The sequence below is a fragment of the Pseudophryne corroboree genome, chromosome 5 (genome assembly GCF_028390025.1).
Source record: "Pseudophryne corroboree isolate aPseCor3 chromosome 5, aPseCor3.hap2, whole genome shotgun sequence".
Taxonomy (NCBI): domain Eukaryota; kingdom Metazoa; phylum Chordata; class Amphibia; order Anura; family Myobatrachidae; genus Pseudophryne; species Pseudophryne corroboree.
In genome coordinates, this window is record NC_086448.1 from 187,450,775 (window position 1) to 187,466,203 (window position 15,429).

General features: G+C 49.1%; 1 protein-coding gene across 2 annotated transcripts in view; it reads left to right on the forward strand.

Moving 5' to 3' along the window:
• ANKRD28 (ankyrin repeat domain 28) overlaps positions 1 to 15,429 on the forward strand; it is a 497,286-nt gene that overhangs the window by 311,945 nt on the left and 169,912 nt on the right. The gene's annotated exons all lie outside the window — the stretch shown is intronic.

Consider the following 15,429-nt stretch of genomic DNA (forward strand, 5'->3'; position numbering starts at 1 on the left):
TTAATTTCCCAGAGCATGAGAGAACAGAAATAGTCTTGTAAGTTCTGTGTGAGGCCTGAGCTATCTGAAACTTCTTTCAGCACTACAAATAGAAAGTGTTAAGCCCAGTACTCACGGGCCGATCAAGGAGAGATGCGTGCTGAGCGAACCGCTCAGCACACATCTCTCCTGCCGCTCAGCACAGCGCGATCTGTGCTGAGCGTGCGGGGGGAGACGGGGGGGCCGCTCACTTCACCCAGCGGGTGAAGTGAGCGACCCGCTAGATTGGCCTGCATGCAGGCCAATCTAGCAGCGGCGATAGCGATGTGCGGGGCCGCGCATCGCTATCGCCGAGGGGGCTACACACGGAGCGATCTTGCCGATATTCTAAGCAATCTAGTCAGATTGCTTAGAATATCGCTCCGTGAGTACCCCCCTTTAGTGTATCCCCTACTCATCACCAGTTACGCTGGAATTTCCTATGTGTCTGTAACTCCCATATCCCTCGATTTCCATTTTTTGCTTGTATGTATGGTATACATAAAAGAAGGGAAACTAGGCATTGCCCTTATAAGGTTTTACAAAGAGCATGAGATACAGTTCAGTAAAATCTAAAATAGTATGGCTGCGGGTACCAAAATGTACATACAACCTTTATATGGTAAAGTGATATATGGTGGTTGTACATGTATCATAATTCAACATAAAATTAGCATTGTAAATTAGAAGGTCGCTTTGGATTATTTCCCTAAAGAACAGCTGGTTGCATATCAAAGTATGTTAGCGCTTCTAAAACCACCTTTTATTGGCTGCGCGTGTGTAAAATGTAAGCCGCATATGCGTTATATCTTTGTTTTGTCCGTAATCACGGGCAAGTACAGCATAATGCCAACCTGAGATGGTGCTTTGCTTTAATCTAAAACTGCAATTAGCGATGCTTTCCACATACACATCTTTATGAAATAAAGCCAGTGAGTTATTAGAAGTAGCCAAGTTAGTGCAGAGAAATGGTTTCTGGTTTGTTCTACAGGTACAGAGCTCTAGAGAGGTCTCCTAAATCTAGTGGACCACACTATTTCATCCTAACTACATTCATCCCACGGGAACCACAATGTACTACTGTGATATCTACCCAGTTACAATTAATTTGCAGTATAGTATGTGCCCATCTTCTATATGGACAAAGGATACAACCTCCATTCTACTTCATTCACTTCTCTTCTCTTCTTGCTTAGTATTCCAGTGGTCTTATAGTAACGGGGAGAATGTGTAAATAATTGGGCAGCTATCCTAGCAGGAGAGCTGGGATGCTGTGCTCTCTGTCTCCTAGCCCCCCTGTTTGTTCAGCGCTCTGGAACACTGAGGAGCGGAGTAAAGCACAGGTGTACTAGTGGGAGGGATAGAATTTGTCCTATGCAATTTATAGAGGGGTACTTTAGTTAGCAGTGAATTCCCTTTGGTTTCTGGTTCCTATTTAACCCTTAATTACATTTTGCTTTTGTAATGCTTCCTAAAGTCAGTATAAACCATTTTCTAATGCTATTTAAATGAATCTGCTACATGTGGTGATTAATTTTGTGGTTAAATATTTCTCTTCTAGAGGATATATTAAACTATAAATGTAACCTTTAGCCTTTGATTTTGGGTGGGGGAGGAGAGGTGGGTTTATAATGTTTTATATTTCTCTAACGTCCTAGAGGATGCTGGGGACTCCGTAAGGACCATGGGGAGAGACGGGCTCCGCTGGAGACATGGGCACTTTAAGAAAGAATTTAGTTCCTGGTGTGCACTGGCTCCTCCCTCTCTGCCCCTCCTCCAGACCTCAGTTTGATCCTGTGCCTAGAGGAGCTAGTTGCTTTTCAGTGAGCTCTCCTGAGTTTGCTGATAGAAAGTTTTTTGTTAGGTTTTTTATTTTCAGGGAGCTCTGCTGGCAACAGACTCCCTGCATCGTGGGACTGAGGGGAGAGAAGTAGCCCTACTCTCTGAAGCTAGGTCCTGCTTCTTAGGCTACTGGACACCATTAGCTCCAGAGGGATCGGTACGCAGGATCTCACCCTCGCCGTCCGTCCCAGAGCCGCGCCGCCGTCCCCCTCTCAGAGCCGGAAGACTGAAGCCGGGTGAGTAAGAGAAGCAAGAAGACTTCACAGGCGGCAGAAGACTTTGTGATCTTCACTGGAGGTAACGCACAGCACTGCAGCTGTGCGCCATTGCTCCACACACCTACACATACTCCGGTCACTGTTAGGGCGCAGGGGGGGCGCCCTGGGCAGCATTTGGGACCTCATTCTGGCAAATAAACATATATATATACAGCTGGGCACTGTACATAAGTAGGAGCCCCCGCCAAAGAAATTAAATTTAAGCGGGACAGAAGCCCGCCGCCGAGGGGGCAGGGCTTCTCCCTCAGCACTCACCAGCGCCATTTTTTCTCCACAGCACGCTAAGAGGAAGCTCCCCAGGCTCTCCCCTGCTGATACACGGTAGAAGAGGGTTGAAAAGAGAGGGGGGGCACATAATTAGGCGCAAAAAAGTATATCAACAGCAGCTACTGGGTTAACATTAAGTTACTGTGTTATTCCTGGGTTATATAGCGCTGGGGTGTGTGCTGGCATACTCTCTCTCTGTCTCTCCAAAGGGCCTCGGGGAACGGTCTTCAGAAAGGACATTCCCTGTGTGTGTGGTGTGTCGGTACGCTTGTGTCGACATGTCTGATGTGGAAGGCTATGTGGGAGAGGAGCGGGAGCAAATGAATGTGGTGTGTCCGCCGACGGCGCCGACACCTGATTGGATGGATATGTGGACGGTTTTAAATGATAATGTTAATTCTTTGCATAAAAATAAGAATTTACTTACCGATAATTATATTTCTCGTAGTCCGTAGTGGATGCTGGTTACTCCGTCAGGACCATGGGGTTTAGCGGCTTCGCAGGAGACAGGGCACAATAATAAAAGCTTTAGGATCAGGTGGTGTGCACTGGCTCCTCCCCCTATGACCCTCCTCCAAGCCTCAGTTAGGATACTGTGCCCGGACGAGCGTGCATAATAAGGAAGGATATTGAATCCCGGGTAAGACTCATACCAGCCACACCAATCACACCGTACAACCTGTGATCTGAACCCAGTTAACAGTATGATAACAACGAAGGAGCCTCTGAAAAGATGGCTCACAACAAGAATAACCCGATTTTTGTAACAATAACTATGTACAAGTATTGCAGACAATCCGCACTTGGGATGGGCGCCCAGCATCCACTACGGACTACGAGAAATAGAATTATCGGTAAGTAAATTCTTATTTTCTCTAACGTCCTAAGTGGATGCTGGGGACTCCGTCAGGACCATGGGGATTATACCAAAGCTCCCAAACGGGCGGGAGAGTGCGGATGACTCTGCAGCACCGAATGAGAGAACTCCAGGTCCTCCTCAGTCAGGGTGTGCCCCTGACCAAGTAGCAGCTCGGCAAAGTTGTAAAGCTGAGACCCCTCGGGCAGCCGCCCAAGATGAGCCCACTTCCTTGTGGAATGGGCTTTTACTGATTTTGGCTGTGGCAAGCCTGCCACAGAATGTGCAAGCTGAATTGTACTACAAATCCAGCGAGCAATCGTCTGCTTAGAAGCAGGAACACCCATCTTGTTGGGTGCATACAGGCTAAACAGCGAGTCAGATTTTCTGACTCCAGTCGTCCTGGAAACATATATTTTCAGGGCCCTGACAACGTCAAGTAACTTGGAGTCCTCCAAGTCCCTAGTAGCCGCAGGTACCACAATAGGTTGGTTCATGTGAAAAACAGAAAACACCTTAAGGAGAAATTGAGGACGAGTCCTCAATTCTGCCCTGTCAGAATGAAAAATTAAGTAAGGGCTTTTATATGATAAAGCCGCCCATTCTGACACACGCCTGGCTGAAGCCAGGGCTAATAGAATCTTCACCTTCCATGTGAAATATTTTAATTCCACAGTGGTGAGTGGATCAAACCAATGTGACTTTAGGAAACTCAAAACAACATTGAGATCCCAAGGTGCCACTGGGGGCACCAAAGGAGGCTGTATATGCAGTACCCCTTTTACAAACGTCTGAACTTCAGGCACTGAAGCCAGTTCTTTCTGGAAGAAATTCGACCAGGGTCGAAATTTGAACCTTAATGGACCCTAATTTTAGGCCCATAGACAGTCCTGTTTTCAGGAAATGTAGGAAACGACCCAGTTGGAATTCCTCTGTAGGGACCTTCTTGGCCTCACACCACGCAACATATTTTCGCCAAATGCGGTGAAAATGTTTTGCGGTTACATCCTTCCTGGCTTCGACCAGGGTAGGGATGACTTCATCTGGAATGCCCTTTCAGGATCCGGCGTTCAACTGCCATGCCGTCAAACGCAGCCGCGGTAAGTCTTGGAACAGACAAGGCCCCTGCTGGAGCAGGTCCTCTCTTAAAGGTAGAGGCCACGGTTCTTCCGTGAGCATCTCTTGAAGTTCCGGGTACCAAGTCCTTCTTGACCCATCCGGAACCACGAGTATCGTTCTTACTCATCTCCTTCTTATGATTCTCAGTACTTTTGGTATGAGATGCATAGGAGGGAACACATACCCTGACTGGTACACCCACAGTGTTACCAGAGCGTCCACCGCTATTGCCTGAGGGTCCCTTGACCTGGCGCAATATCTGTCTAGTTTTTTGTTCAGGCGGGACGCCATCATGTCCACCTTTGGTTTTTCCCAACGGTTTACAATCATGTGGAAGACTTCCCGCTGAAGTCCCCACTCTCCCGGGTGGAGGTTATGCCTGCTGAGGAAGTCTGCTTCCCAGTTTTCCACTCCCGGAATTACCACTGCTGAGAGTGTTATCACATGATTTTTCGCCCAGCGAAGAATCCTTGCAGTTTCTGCCATTTCCCTCCTGCTTCATGTGCCGCCCTGTCTGTTTACGTGGGCGACTGCCGTGATGTTGTCCCACTGGATCAATACCGGCTGACCTTGAAGCAGAGGTCTTGCTAAGCTTAGAGCCTTGTAAATTGCCCTTAGCTCCAGTATATTTATGTGGAGAGAAGTCTCCAGACTTGATCACACTCCCTGGAAATTTTTTCCTTGTGTGACTGCTCCCCAGCCACTCAGGCTGGCATCCGTGGTCACCAGGACCCAGTCCTGAATGTCGAATCTGCGGCCCTTTCATAGATGAGCACTCTGCAGCCACCGCAGAAGAAAACACCCTTGTCCTTGGATACAGGGTTATCCGCTGATGCATCTGAAGATGCGATCCGGACCATTTTCCCAGCAGATTCCACTGAAAGGTTCTTGCGTGAAATCTACCGAATGGGATCGCTTTGTAAGAAACCACCATTTTTCACAGGACCCTTGTGCAATGATGCACTGATACCTTTCCTGGTTTTAGGAGGTTCCTGACTAGCTCGGATAACTCCCTGGCCTTCTTCTCCGGGAGAAAACATCCTTTTCTGGACTGTGTCCAGAATCATTCCTAGGAACATTAGACGTGTCGTCGGAAAAGCTGCGATTTTGGAATTCACTCGTGCTGTCGTAGAACTACTTGAGATAGTGCTACTCCGACCGCCAACTGTTCTCTGGACCTTGCCCTTATCAGGAAAGCGTCCATATTTCTTTTAGGAAGAATCATCATTTCGGCCATTACCATGGTAAAGACCCGGGGTGCCGTGGACAATCCAAACGGCAGCGTCTGAACTGATAGTGACAGTTCTGTACCACGAACCTGAGATACCCTTGGTGAGAAGGGCAAAATTTGGACATGTAGGTAAGCGTCCCTGATATCCAGTGACACCATATCGTCCTGGTTCGCTATCACTGCTCTGAGTGACTCCATCTTGATTTGAACCCTTGTATGTAATTGTTCAAATCTTTTAGATCTCACCGAGCCGTTTGGCTTCAGTACCACAATATAGTGTGGAATAATACCCCTTCCCTTGTTGTAGGAGGGGTACTTTGATTATCACCTGCTGGGAATACAGCCTGTGAATTTTTTCCCAATACTGCCTCCCTGTCGGAGGGAGACGTTGGTAAAGCAGACTTCAGGAACTTGTGAGGGGAAGACGTCTCGAATTTCCAATGTACACCTGGGATACTACGTGTAGGATCCAGGAGTCCACTTGCGAGTGAGCCCACTGCGTGCTGAAACTCTTGAGATGACCCCCCACCGCACCTGAGTCCGCTTGTATGGCCCCAGCGTCATGCTGCGGACTTGGCAGAAGCTGTGGAGGACTTCTGTTCCTGGGAATGGGCTGCCTGCTGCAGTCTTCTTCCCTTTCCTCTAACCCTGGGCAGATATGACTGGCCTTTTGCCCGCCTGCCTTTATGGGTACGAAAGGACTGAGACTGAAAAGACTGTGTCCTTTTCTGCTGAGATGTGACTTGGGGTAACAAAAGTGGATTTTCCAGCTGTTGCCATGGCCACCAGGTCCGATGGACCGCCCCTTTATACGGCAATACTTCCATGTGCCGTCTGGAATCTGTATCACCTGACCACTGTCGTGTCTATAAACATCGTCTGGCAGATATGGACATCACATCTACTCTTGATGCCAGAATGCAAATATCCCTCTGTGCATCTCGCATATATAGAAATGCATCCTTAAAATGCTCTATAGTCAATAAAATATTGTTCCTGTCAAGGGTATCAATATTTTCAGTCAGGAAATCCGACCAAGCCCCCCCAGCGCTGCACATCCAGGCTGAGGCGATTGCTGGTCGTAGTATAACACAAGTATGTGTGTATATACTTTTTAGGATATTTTTCAGCTTCCTATCAGCTGGCTCCTTGAGGGCGGCCGTATCTGGAGACGGTAACGCCACTTGTTTTTATAAGCGTGTGAGCGCCTTATCCACCCTAAGGTGTGTTTTCCAACTCGCCCTCACTTCTGGCGGGAAAGGGTATACCTCAAATAATTTTCTATCGGAGGAAACCCACGTATCATCACACACTTTAATTTATCTGATTCAGGAAAAACTACAAGTAGATTATTCCCACCCTACATAATACCCTTATTTGTGGTACTTGTAGTATCAGAAATATGTAACACCTCCTTCATTGCCCTTAACATGTAACGTGTGGCCCTAAAGGAAAATACGTTTGTTTCTTCACCGTCGACACTGAAGTCAGTGTCCGTGTCTGTGTCTGTGTCGACCAACTGAGGTAAATGGGCGTTTTTACAAGCCCCTGACGGTGTCTGAGACGCCTGGACAGGTACTAATTTGTTTGCCGGCCGTCTCATGTCGTCAACCGACCTTGCATCGTGTTGACATTATCACGTAATTCCTAAATAAGCCATCCATTCCGGTGTCGACTCCCTAGAGAGTGACATCACCAATACAGGCAATTTGCTCCGCCTCCTCACCAACATCGTCCTGCTACATGTCGACACACACGTACCGACACACAGCACACACACAGGGAATGCTCTGATAGAGGACAGGACCCCACTAGCCCTTTGGGGAGACAGAGGGAGAGTTTGCCAGCACACACCAAAAACGCTATAATTATACAGGGACAACCCCTTATACAAGTGTTTTCCCTTATAGCATTTTCACATATGTAATCATATCGCCAAATAAGTGCCCCCCCTCTCTGTTTTAACCCTGTTTCTGTAGTGCAGTGCAGGGGAGAGCCTGGGAGCCTTCCTCACAGCAGAGCTGAGCAGGAAAATGGCGCCGTGTGCTGAGGAGAATAGGCCCCGCCCCCTAAAACGGCGGGCTCTTCTCCCGGAGTTTGTGAGATCTGGCAGGGGTTAAATACATCCATATAGCCTCAAGGGCTATATGTGATGTATTTTAGCCATAAAAAAGGTATAATACATTGCTGCTCAGGGCGCCCCCCCCCAGCGCCCTGCACCCTCAGTGACCGCTGGTATGAAGTGTGCTGACAACAATGGCGCACAGCTGCAGTGCTGTGCGCTACCTTATGAAGACTGAAAGTCTTCTGCCGCCTGTTTCTGGACCTCTTCAACTTCGGCATCTGCAAGGGGGGTCGGCGGCACGGCTCCGGGACGAACCCCAGGGTGAGACCTGTGTTCCGACTCCCTCTGGAGCTAATGGTGTCCAGTAGCCTAAGAAGCAAATCCATCCTGCACGCAGGTGAGTTTACTTCTCTCCCCTAAGTCCCTCGTAGCAGTGAGCCTGTTGCCAGCAGGACTCACTGAAAATAAAAAACCTAACTTAAACTTTTATTCTAAGCAGCTCAGGAGAGCCACCTAGATTGCACCCTTCTCGGCCGGGCACAAGAATCTAACTGAGGCTTGGAGGAGGGTCATAGGGGGAGGAGCCAGTGCACACCACCTGATCCTAAAGCTTTTATTATTGTGCCCTGTCTCCTGCGGAGCCGCTAAACCCCATGGTCCTGACGGAGTCCCCAGCATCCACTTAGGACGTTAGAGAAAGATTAGACAAGGCTGATGCATTGGGACAGCGAGGGTCCAACCCGTGCCTGATCCTATGTCGCAGGGACCGTCAGGGTCTCATAAGCGCCCACTATCCCAAATTGTTGACACAGATACCGACATGGATTCTGACTCCAGTGTCGATTACGATGATGCAAAGTTACAGCCAAAGTTGGCTAAATCACTCCGATATATGATTATAGCAATTAAGGAGGTTTTGCACATCACAGACGAAACCCCTGTCCCTGACACAAGGGTTTATATGTATAAGGGAAAGAAACCTGAGGTAACTTTTCCCCCCCTCACACAAACTGAATGAGTTATGTGAAAAAGCTTGGGAATCTCCAGATAAAAACACTGCAGATTTCCAAACAGATTCTTATGGCGTATCCTTTCCCGCCAACGGACAGGTTACGATGGGAATCCTCCCCTAGGGTGGACAAAGCTTTAACTCGCTTATCCAAAAAGGTAGCCCTGCCGTCCCAGGATACGGCTACCCTCAAGGATGCTGCTGATCGCAAACAGGAGGGTACCCTGTAGTCCATTTATACACATTCAGGTACCTTGCTCAGACCGGCAATCGCGTCGGCCTGGGTCTGTAGTGCAGTAGCGGCATGGACTGATACCTTATCAGAGGAATTTGATACCCTAGATAGGGATACTGTTTTATTGACCCTGGGGCATATTAAAGACGCTGTACTTTATATGAGAGATGCTCAGAGACATTAGTCTGCTGGGTTCTAGAATAAACGCTATGTTGATTTCTGCCAGAAGTGTCCTGTGGACTCGGCAGTGGACAGGTGATGCCGACTCAAAACGGCATATGGAGGTTTTACCTTACAGGGGTGAGGAATTGTTCGGTGAAGGTCTATCGGACCTGGTCTCCACAGCTACGGCTGGAAAGTCACATTTTTTGCCTTATGTCCCCTCACAGCCTAAGAGAGCACTGCATTATCAAATACAGTCCTTTCGTTCACAAAGAAACAAGAAAGTCCGAGATGCGTCCTTTCTTGCCAGAGGGAGTGGCAGAGGAAAGAAGCTGCACAATACAGCTAGTTCCCAGGAACAGAAGTCCTCCCCGGCCTCTGCAAAATCCACCGCATGACGCTGGGGCTCCACTGGCGGAGTCGGGGCCAGTGGGGGCGCGTCTTCGGAATTTCAGCCACAAGTGGGTTCACTCCCAGGTGGATCCCTGGGCAATAGGAATTGTGTCTCAGGGTTACAAGCTGGAATTCGAAGAGGTGCCTCCTCGCTGGTTTTTCAAATCGGCCCTACCGTCTTCCCCCCTAGAGAGGGAGATAGTGTTAAATGCAATACAAAAAAATTGTATCTTCAGCAGGTGGTGGTCGAGGTTCCCCTCCTTCAACAAGGAAGGGGGTATTATTCGACCATGTTTGTGGTTCCGAAACCGGACGGTTCGGTCAGACCCATATTGAATTTAAAATCTCTGAACCTATACTTGAAGAGGTTCAAGATGGAATCACTAAGAGCGGTCATCGCCAGCCTGGAAGGGGGGGATTTTATGGTGTCACTGGACATAAAGGATGCGTACCTTCATGTCCCCATTTATCCACTTCATCAGGCGTACCTAAGATTTGCGGTACAGGACTGTCATTACCAATTTCAGACGTTGCCGTTTGGTCTCTTAACGGCTCCGAGGATTTTCACCAGGGTAATGGCGGAAATGATGGTGCTCCTGCGCAAGCAGGGTGTCACAATTATCCCGTACTTGGACGATCTCCTCATAAAAGCGAGATCAAGAGAGCAGTTGCTGAACAGCGTATCTCTTTCACTGAAAGTGTTACAACAACACGGCTGGATTCTCAATATCCCAAAGTCGCAGTTGGTTCCTACGACTCGTCTGCCCTTCTTGGGCATGATTCTGGACACGACCCAGAAAAGGGTTTATCTTCCGATAGAAAAAGCCCAGGAACTTATGACTACGGTCAGGAACCTTTTGAAAACAAGACCGTGTCCGTGCATCATTGCACTCGAGTCCTGGGAAAGATGGTGGCCTCATACGAGGCCATTCCCTTTGGCAGGTTCCATGCGATGACTTTCCAATGGGATCTGTTGGACAAGTGGTCCGGATCACATCTACAGATGCATCAGTTAATCACCCTGTCCCCCAGGGCCAGGGTGTCACTGCTGTGGTGGCTGCAGAGTGCTCACCTTCTCGAGGGCCGCAGATTCGGCATTCAGGATTGGATCCTGGTGACCACGGACGCAAACCTCCGTGGTTGGGGAGCAGTCACACAGGGAAGAAATTTCCAGGGTCTTTGGTCAAGTCAAGAGACTTGTCTGCACATCAACATCTTGGAACTAAGGGCCATATACAACGCCCTACGTCAAGCGGAGGCCTTACTTCGCGACCAACCAGTTCTGATCCAGTCAGACAACATCATCGCAGTGGCTCATGTAAACCGCCAAGGCGGCACAAGGAGCAGAGCGGCAATGGCGGAAGCCACCAGGATTCTTCGCTGGGCGGAGAATCATGTAAGTGCACTGTCAGCAGTGTTCATTCCGGGAGTGGACAACTGGGAAGCAGACTTCCTCAGCAGACACGACCTACACCCGGGAGAGTGGGGACTTCATCCAGAAGTCTTCGCACAGATTGTGAGTCGGTGGGAACTGCCACAGATAGACATGATGGCGTCCCGCCTCAACAAAAGGCTGCAGAGGTATTGCGCCAGGTCAAGAGACCCTCAGGCAGCGGTAGACGCCCTCGTGACACCGTGGGTGTTCCGGTCCGTCTATGTATTTCCTCCTCTTCCTCTCATACCAAAGGTGTTGAGAATAGTAAGAAGAAAAGGAGTGAGAACAATCCTCGTTGTTCCAGATTGGCCACGACGGACCTGGTATCCAGATCTGCAGGAAATGCTCACGGAAAATCCGTGGCCTCTTCCTCTAAGGCAGGACCTGTTGCAACAGGGTCCCTGTCTGTTCCAAGACTTACCGCTGCTGCGTTTGACGGCATGGCGGTTGAACGCCGGATCCTAGCGGAAAAAGGTATTCCGTTGGAGGTTATCCCTACGCTGATCAAGGCTAGGAAGGAAGTAACAGCAAAACATTATCACCGTATATGGCGAAGATATGTTTCTTGGTGTGAGGCCAGGAATGCTCCTACGGAAGAATTCCATCTGGGCCGTTTCCTTCACTTCCTACAAACTGGAGTGGATTTGGGCCTTAAATTAGGCTCCATTAAGGTCCAGATTTCGGCCCTATCCATTTTCTTTCAAAAAGAATTGGCTTCTCTCCCAGAAGTTCAGACTTTTGTTAAGGGAGTACTGCATATTCAGCCTCCGTTTGTGCCTCCAGTGGCGCCTTGGGACCTTAATGTGGTCTTGGGCTTCCTAAAGTCACACTGGTTTGAACCACTGAAAACGATGGAGTTGAAATATCTCACTTGGAAGGTGGTCATGTTATTAGCCCTGGCTTCGGCTAGGCGAGTGTCGGAATTAGCGGCTTTATCACATAAAAGCCCCTATCTGGTTTTCCATATGGATAGAGCGGAATTGCGGACACGTCCTCAGTTTCTGCCAAAAGTGGTTTCATCCTTTCATATGAACCAACCTATTGTGGTGCCTGTGGCTACACGGGACTTAGAGGATTCCGAGTTCCTTGATGTGGTCAGGGCTTTCAAAATTTATGTAGCCAGGACGGCTAGAGTCCGAAAAACAGAAGCACTGTTTGTGCTGTATGCAGCCAACAAGCTTGGCGGCCCTGCCTCAAAGCAGACTCTTGCTTGCTGGATCTGTAACACGATTCAACAGGCGCATTCTACGGCAGGATTGCCGTTACCTAAATCGATCAAGGCCCATTCCACTAGGAAAGTGGGCTCTTCTTGGGCGGCTGCCCGAGGGGTCTCGGCACTACAGCTGTGTCGAGCTGCTACTTGGTCGGGTACACACACCTTTGCAAAATTCTATAAGTTTGATACCCTGGCTGAGGAGGACCTCATGTTTGCTCAATCGGTGCTACAGAGTCATCCGCACTCTCCCGCCCGTTTGGGAGCTTTGGTATAATCCCCATGGTCCTTACGGAGTCCCCAGCATCCTCTAGGATGTTATAGAAAATAAGATTTTAATTACCGGTAAATCTATTTCTCGTAGTCCGTAGAGGATGCTGGGCGCCCGTCCCAAGTGCGGACTTCTTCTGCAATACTTGTATATAGTTATTGCTTCAATAAGGGTTACGTTATTGTTGCATCGGGCGTGAACTGATGCTATGTAATTGTCATACTGTTTACTGGATTGTTATCACAAGTTATACGGTGTGGCTGGTATGAATCTTGCCCTTGGATTAACAAAAATCCTTTCCTCGTGCTGTCCATCTCCTCTGGGCACAGTTTCTCTAACTGAGGTCTGGAGGAGGGGCAGAGAGGGAGGAGGCAGTGCACACCAGGAACTAAATTCTTTCTTAAAGTGCCCATGTCTCCTGCGGAGCCCGTCTCTCCTCATGGTCCTTACGGAGTCCCCAGCATCCTCTACGGACTACGAGAAATTGATTTACTGGTAAGTAAAATCTTATTTCTCTGACGTCCTAGTGGATGCTGGGGACTCCGTCAGGACCATGGGGAATAGCGGCTCCGCAGGAGACAGGGCACAAAAGTAAAAGCTTTAGGATCAGGTGGTGTGCACTGGCTCCTCCCCCTATGACCCTCCTCCAAGCCTCAGTTAGATTTTTGTGCCCGGCCGAGAAGGGTGCAATCTAGGTGGCTCTCCTAAAGAGCTGCTTAGAGTAAAAGTTTTGTTAGGTTTTTTATTTTCAGTGAGTCCTGCTGGCAACAGGCTGACTGCATCGAGGGACTTAGGGGAGAGAAGTGAACTCACCTGCGTGCAGGATGGATTGGCTTCTTAGGCTACTGGACACCATTAGCTCCAGAGGGAGTCGGAACACAGGTCTCACCCTGGGGTTCGTCCCGGAGCCGCGCCGCCGACCCCCTTGCAGATGCCGAAAAGTGAAGAGGTCCAGAAACCGGCGGCAGAAGACTTTTCAGTCTTCATAAGGTAGCGCACAGCACTGCAGCTGTGCGCCATTGTTGTCAGCACACTTCATAGCAGCGGTCACTGAGGGTGCAGGGCGCTGGGGGGGGCGCCCTGGGCAGCAATGATAGTACCTTATTCTGGCTAAAAATACATCACATATAGCCCCTGGGGGCTATATGGATGTATTTAACCCCTGCCAGGTCTCAGAAAAACGGGAGAAGAAGCCCGCCGAAAAGGGGGCGGGGCCTATTCTCCTCAGCACACAGCGCCATTTTCCCTCACAGAAATGCTGGTGGGAAGGCTCCCAGGCTCTCCCCTGCACTGCACTACAGAAACAGGGTTAAAACAGAGAGGGGGGGCACTTATTTGGCGATATGACTATATATATATTAAAATGCTATAAGGGAAAAACACTTATATAAAGGTTGTCCCTGTATAATTATAGCGTTTTTGGTGTGTGCTGGCAAACTCTCCCTCTGTCTCCCCAAAGGGCTAGTGGGGTCCTGTCCTCTATCAGAGCATTCCCTGTGTGTGTGCTGTGTGTCGGTACGTGTGTGTCGACATGTATGAGGACGATGTTGGTGAGGAGGCGGAGCAATTGCCTGTAATGGTGATGTCACTCTCTAGGGAGTCGACACCGGAATGGATGGCTTATTTAAGGAATTACGTGATAATGTCAACACGCTGCAAGGTCGGTTGACGACATGAGACGGCCGGCAAACAAATTAGTACCTGTCCAGGCGTCTCAAACACCGTCAGGGGCGTTAAAACGTCCTTTTACCTCAATCGGTCGACACAGACACGGACACTGACTCCAGTGTCGACGGTGAAGAAACAAACGTATTTTCCTTTAGGGCCACACGTTACTTGTTAAGGGCAATGAAGGAGGCAATATTTCTGATACTACAAGTACCACAAAAAAGGGTATTATGTGGAGTGTGAAAAAACTACCTGTAGTTTTTCCTGAATCAGATAAATTAAATGAAGTGTGTGATGATGCGTGGGTTTCCCCCGATAGAAAATTATTGGCGGTATACCCTTTCCCGCCAGAAGTTAGGGCGCGTTGGGAAACACCCCTTAGGGTGGATAAGGCGCTCACACGCTTATCAAAACAAGTGGCGGTACCGTCTCCAGATAGGGCCGCCCTCAAGGAGCCAGCTGATAGGAGGCTGGAAAATATCCTAAAAAGTATATACACACATACTGGTGTTATACTGCGACCAGCGATCGCCTCAGCCTGGATGTGCAGCGCTGGGGTGGCTTGGTCGGATTCCCTGACTGAAAATATTGATACCCTTGACCCAGTATTTTATTGACAATAGAGCATTTAAAGGATGCATTTCTATATATGCGAGATGCACAGAGGGATATTTGCACTCTGGCATCAAGAGTAAGTGCGATGTCCATATCTGCCAGAAGTTGTTTATGGACACGACAGTGGTCAGGTGATGCAGATTCCAAACGGCACATGGAAGTATTGCCGTATAAAGGAGAAAAAGACAACGTCTTTTCAGCCTCAGTCCTTTCGTCCCCATAAGGGCAAGCGGGCAAAAGGCCAGTCATATCTGCCATGGGATAGAGGAAAGGGAAGAAGACTGCAGCAGGCAGCCCATTCCCAGAAACAGAAGCCCTCCACCGCTTCTGCCAAGTCCTCAGCATGACGCTGGGGCCGTACAAGCGGACTCAGGTGCGGTGGGGGGGGGTCGTCTCAAGAGTTTCAGCACGCAGTGGGCTCACTCGCAAGTGGACCCCTGGATCCTACAAGTAGTATCCCAGGGGTACAGATTGGAAATTCGAGACGTCTCCCCCTCGCAGGTTCCTGAAGTCTGCTTTACCAACGTCTCCCTCCGACAGGGAGGCAGTAGTGGAAACAATTCACAAGCTGTATTCCCAGCAGGTGATAATCAAAGTACCCCTCCTACAACAAGGAAAGGGGTATTATTCCACACTATATTGTGGTACTGAAGCCAGACGGCTCGGTGAGACCTATTCTAAATCTGAAATAGTTGAACACTTACATACAAAGGTTCAAATCAAGATGGAGTCACTCAGAGCAGTGATAGCGA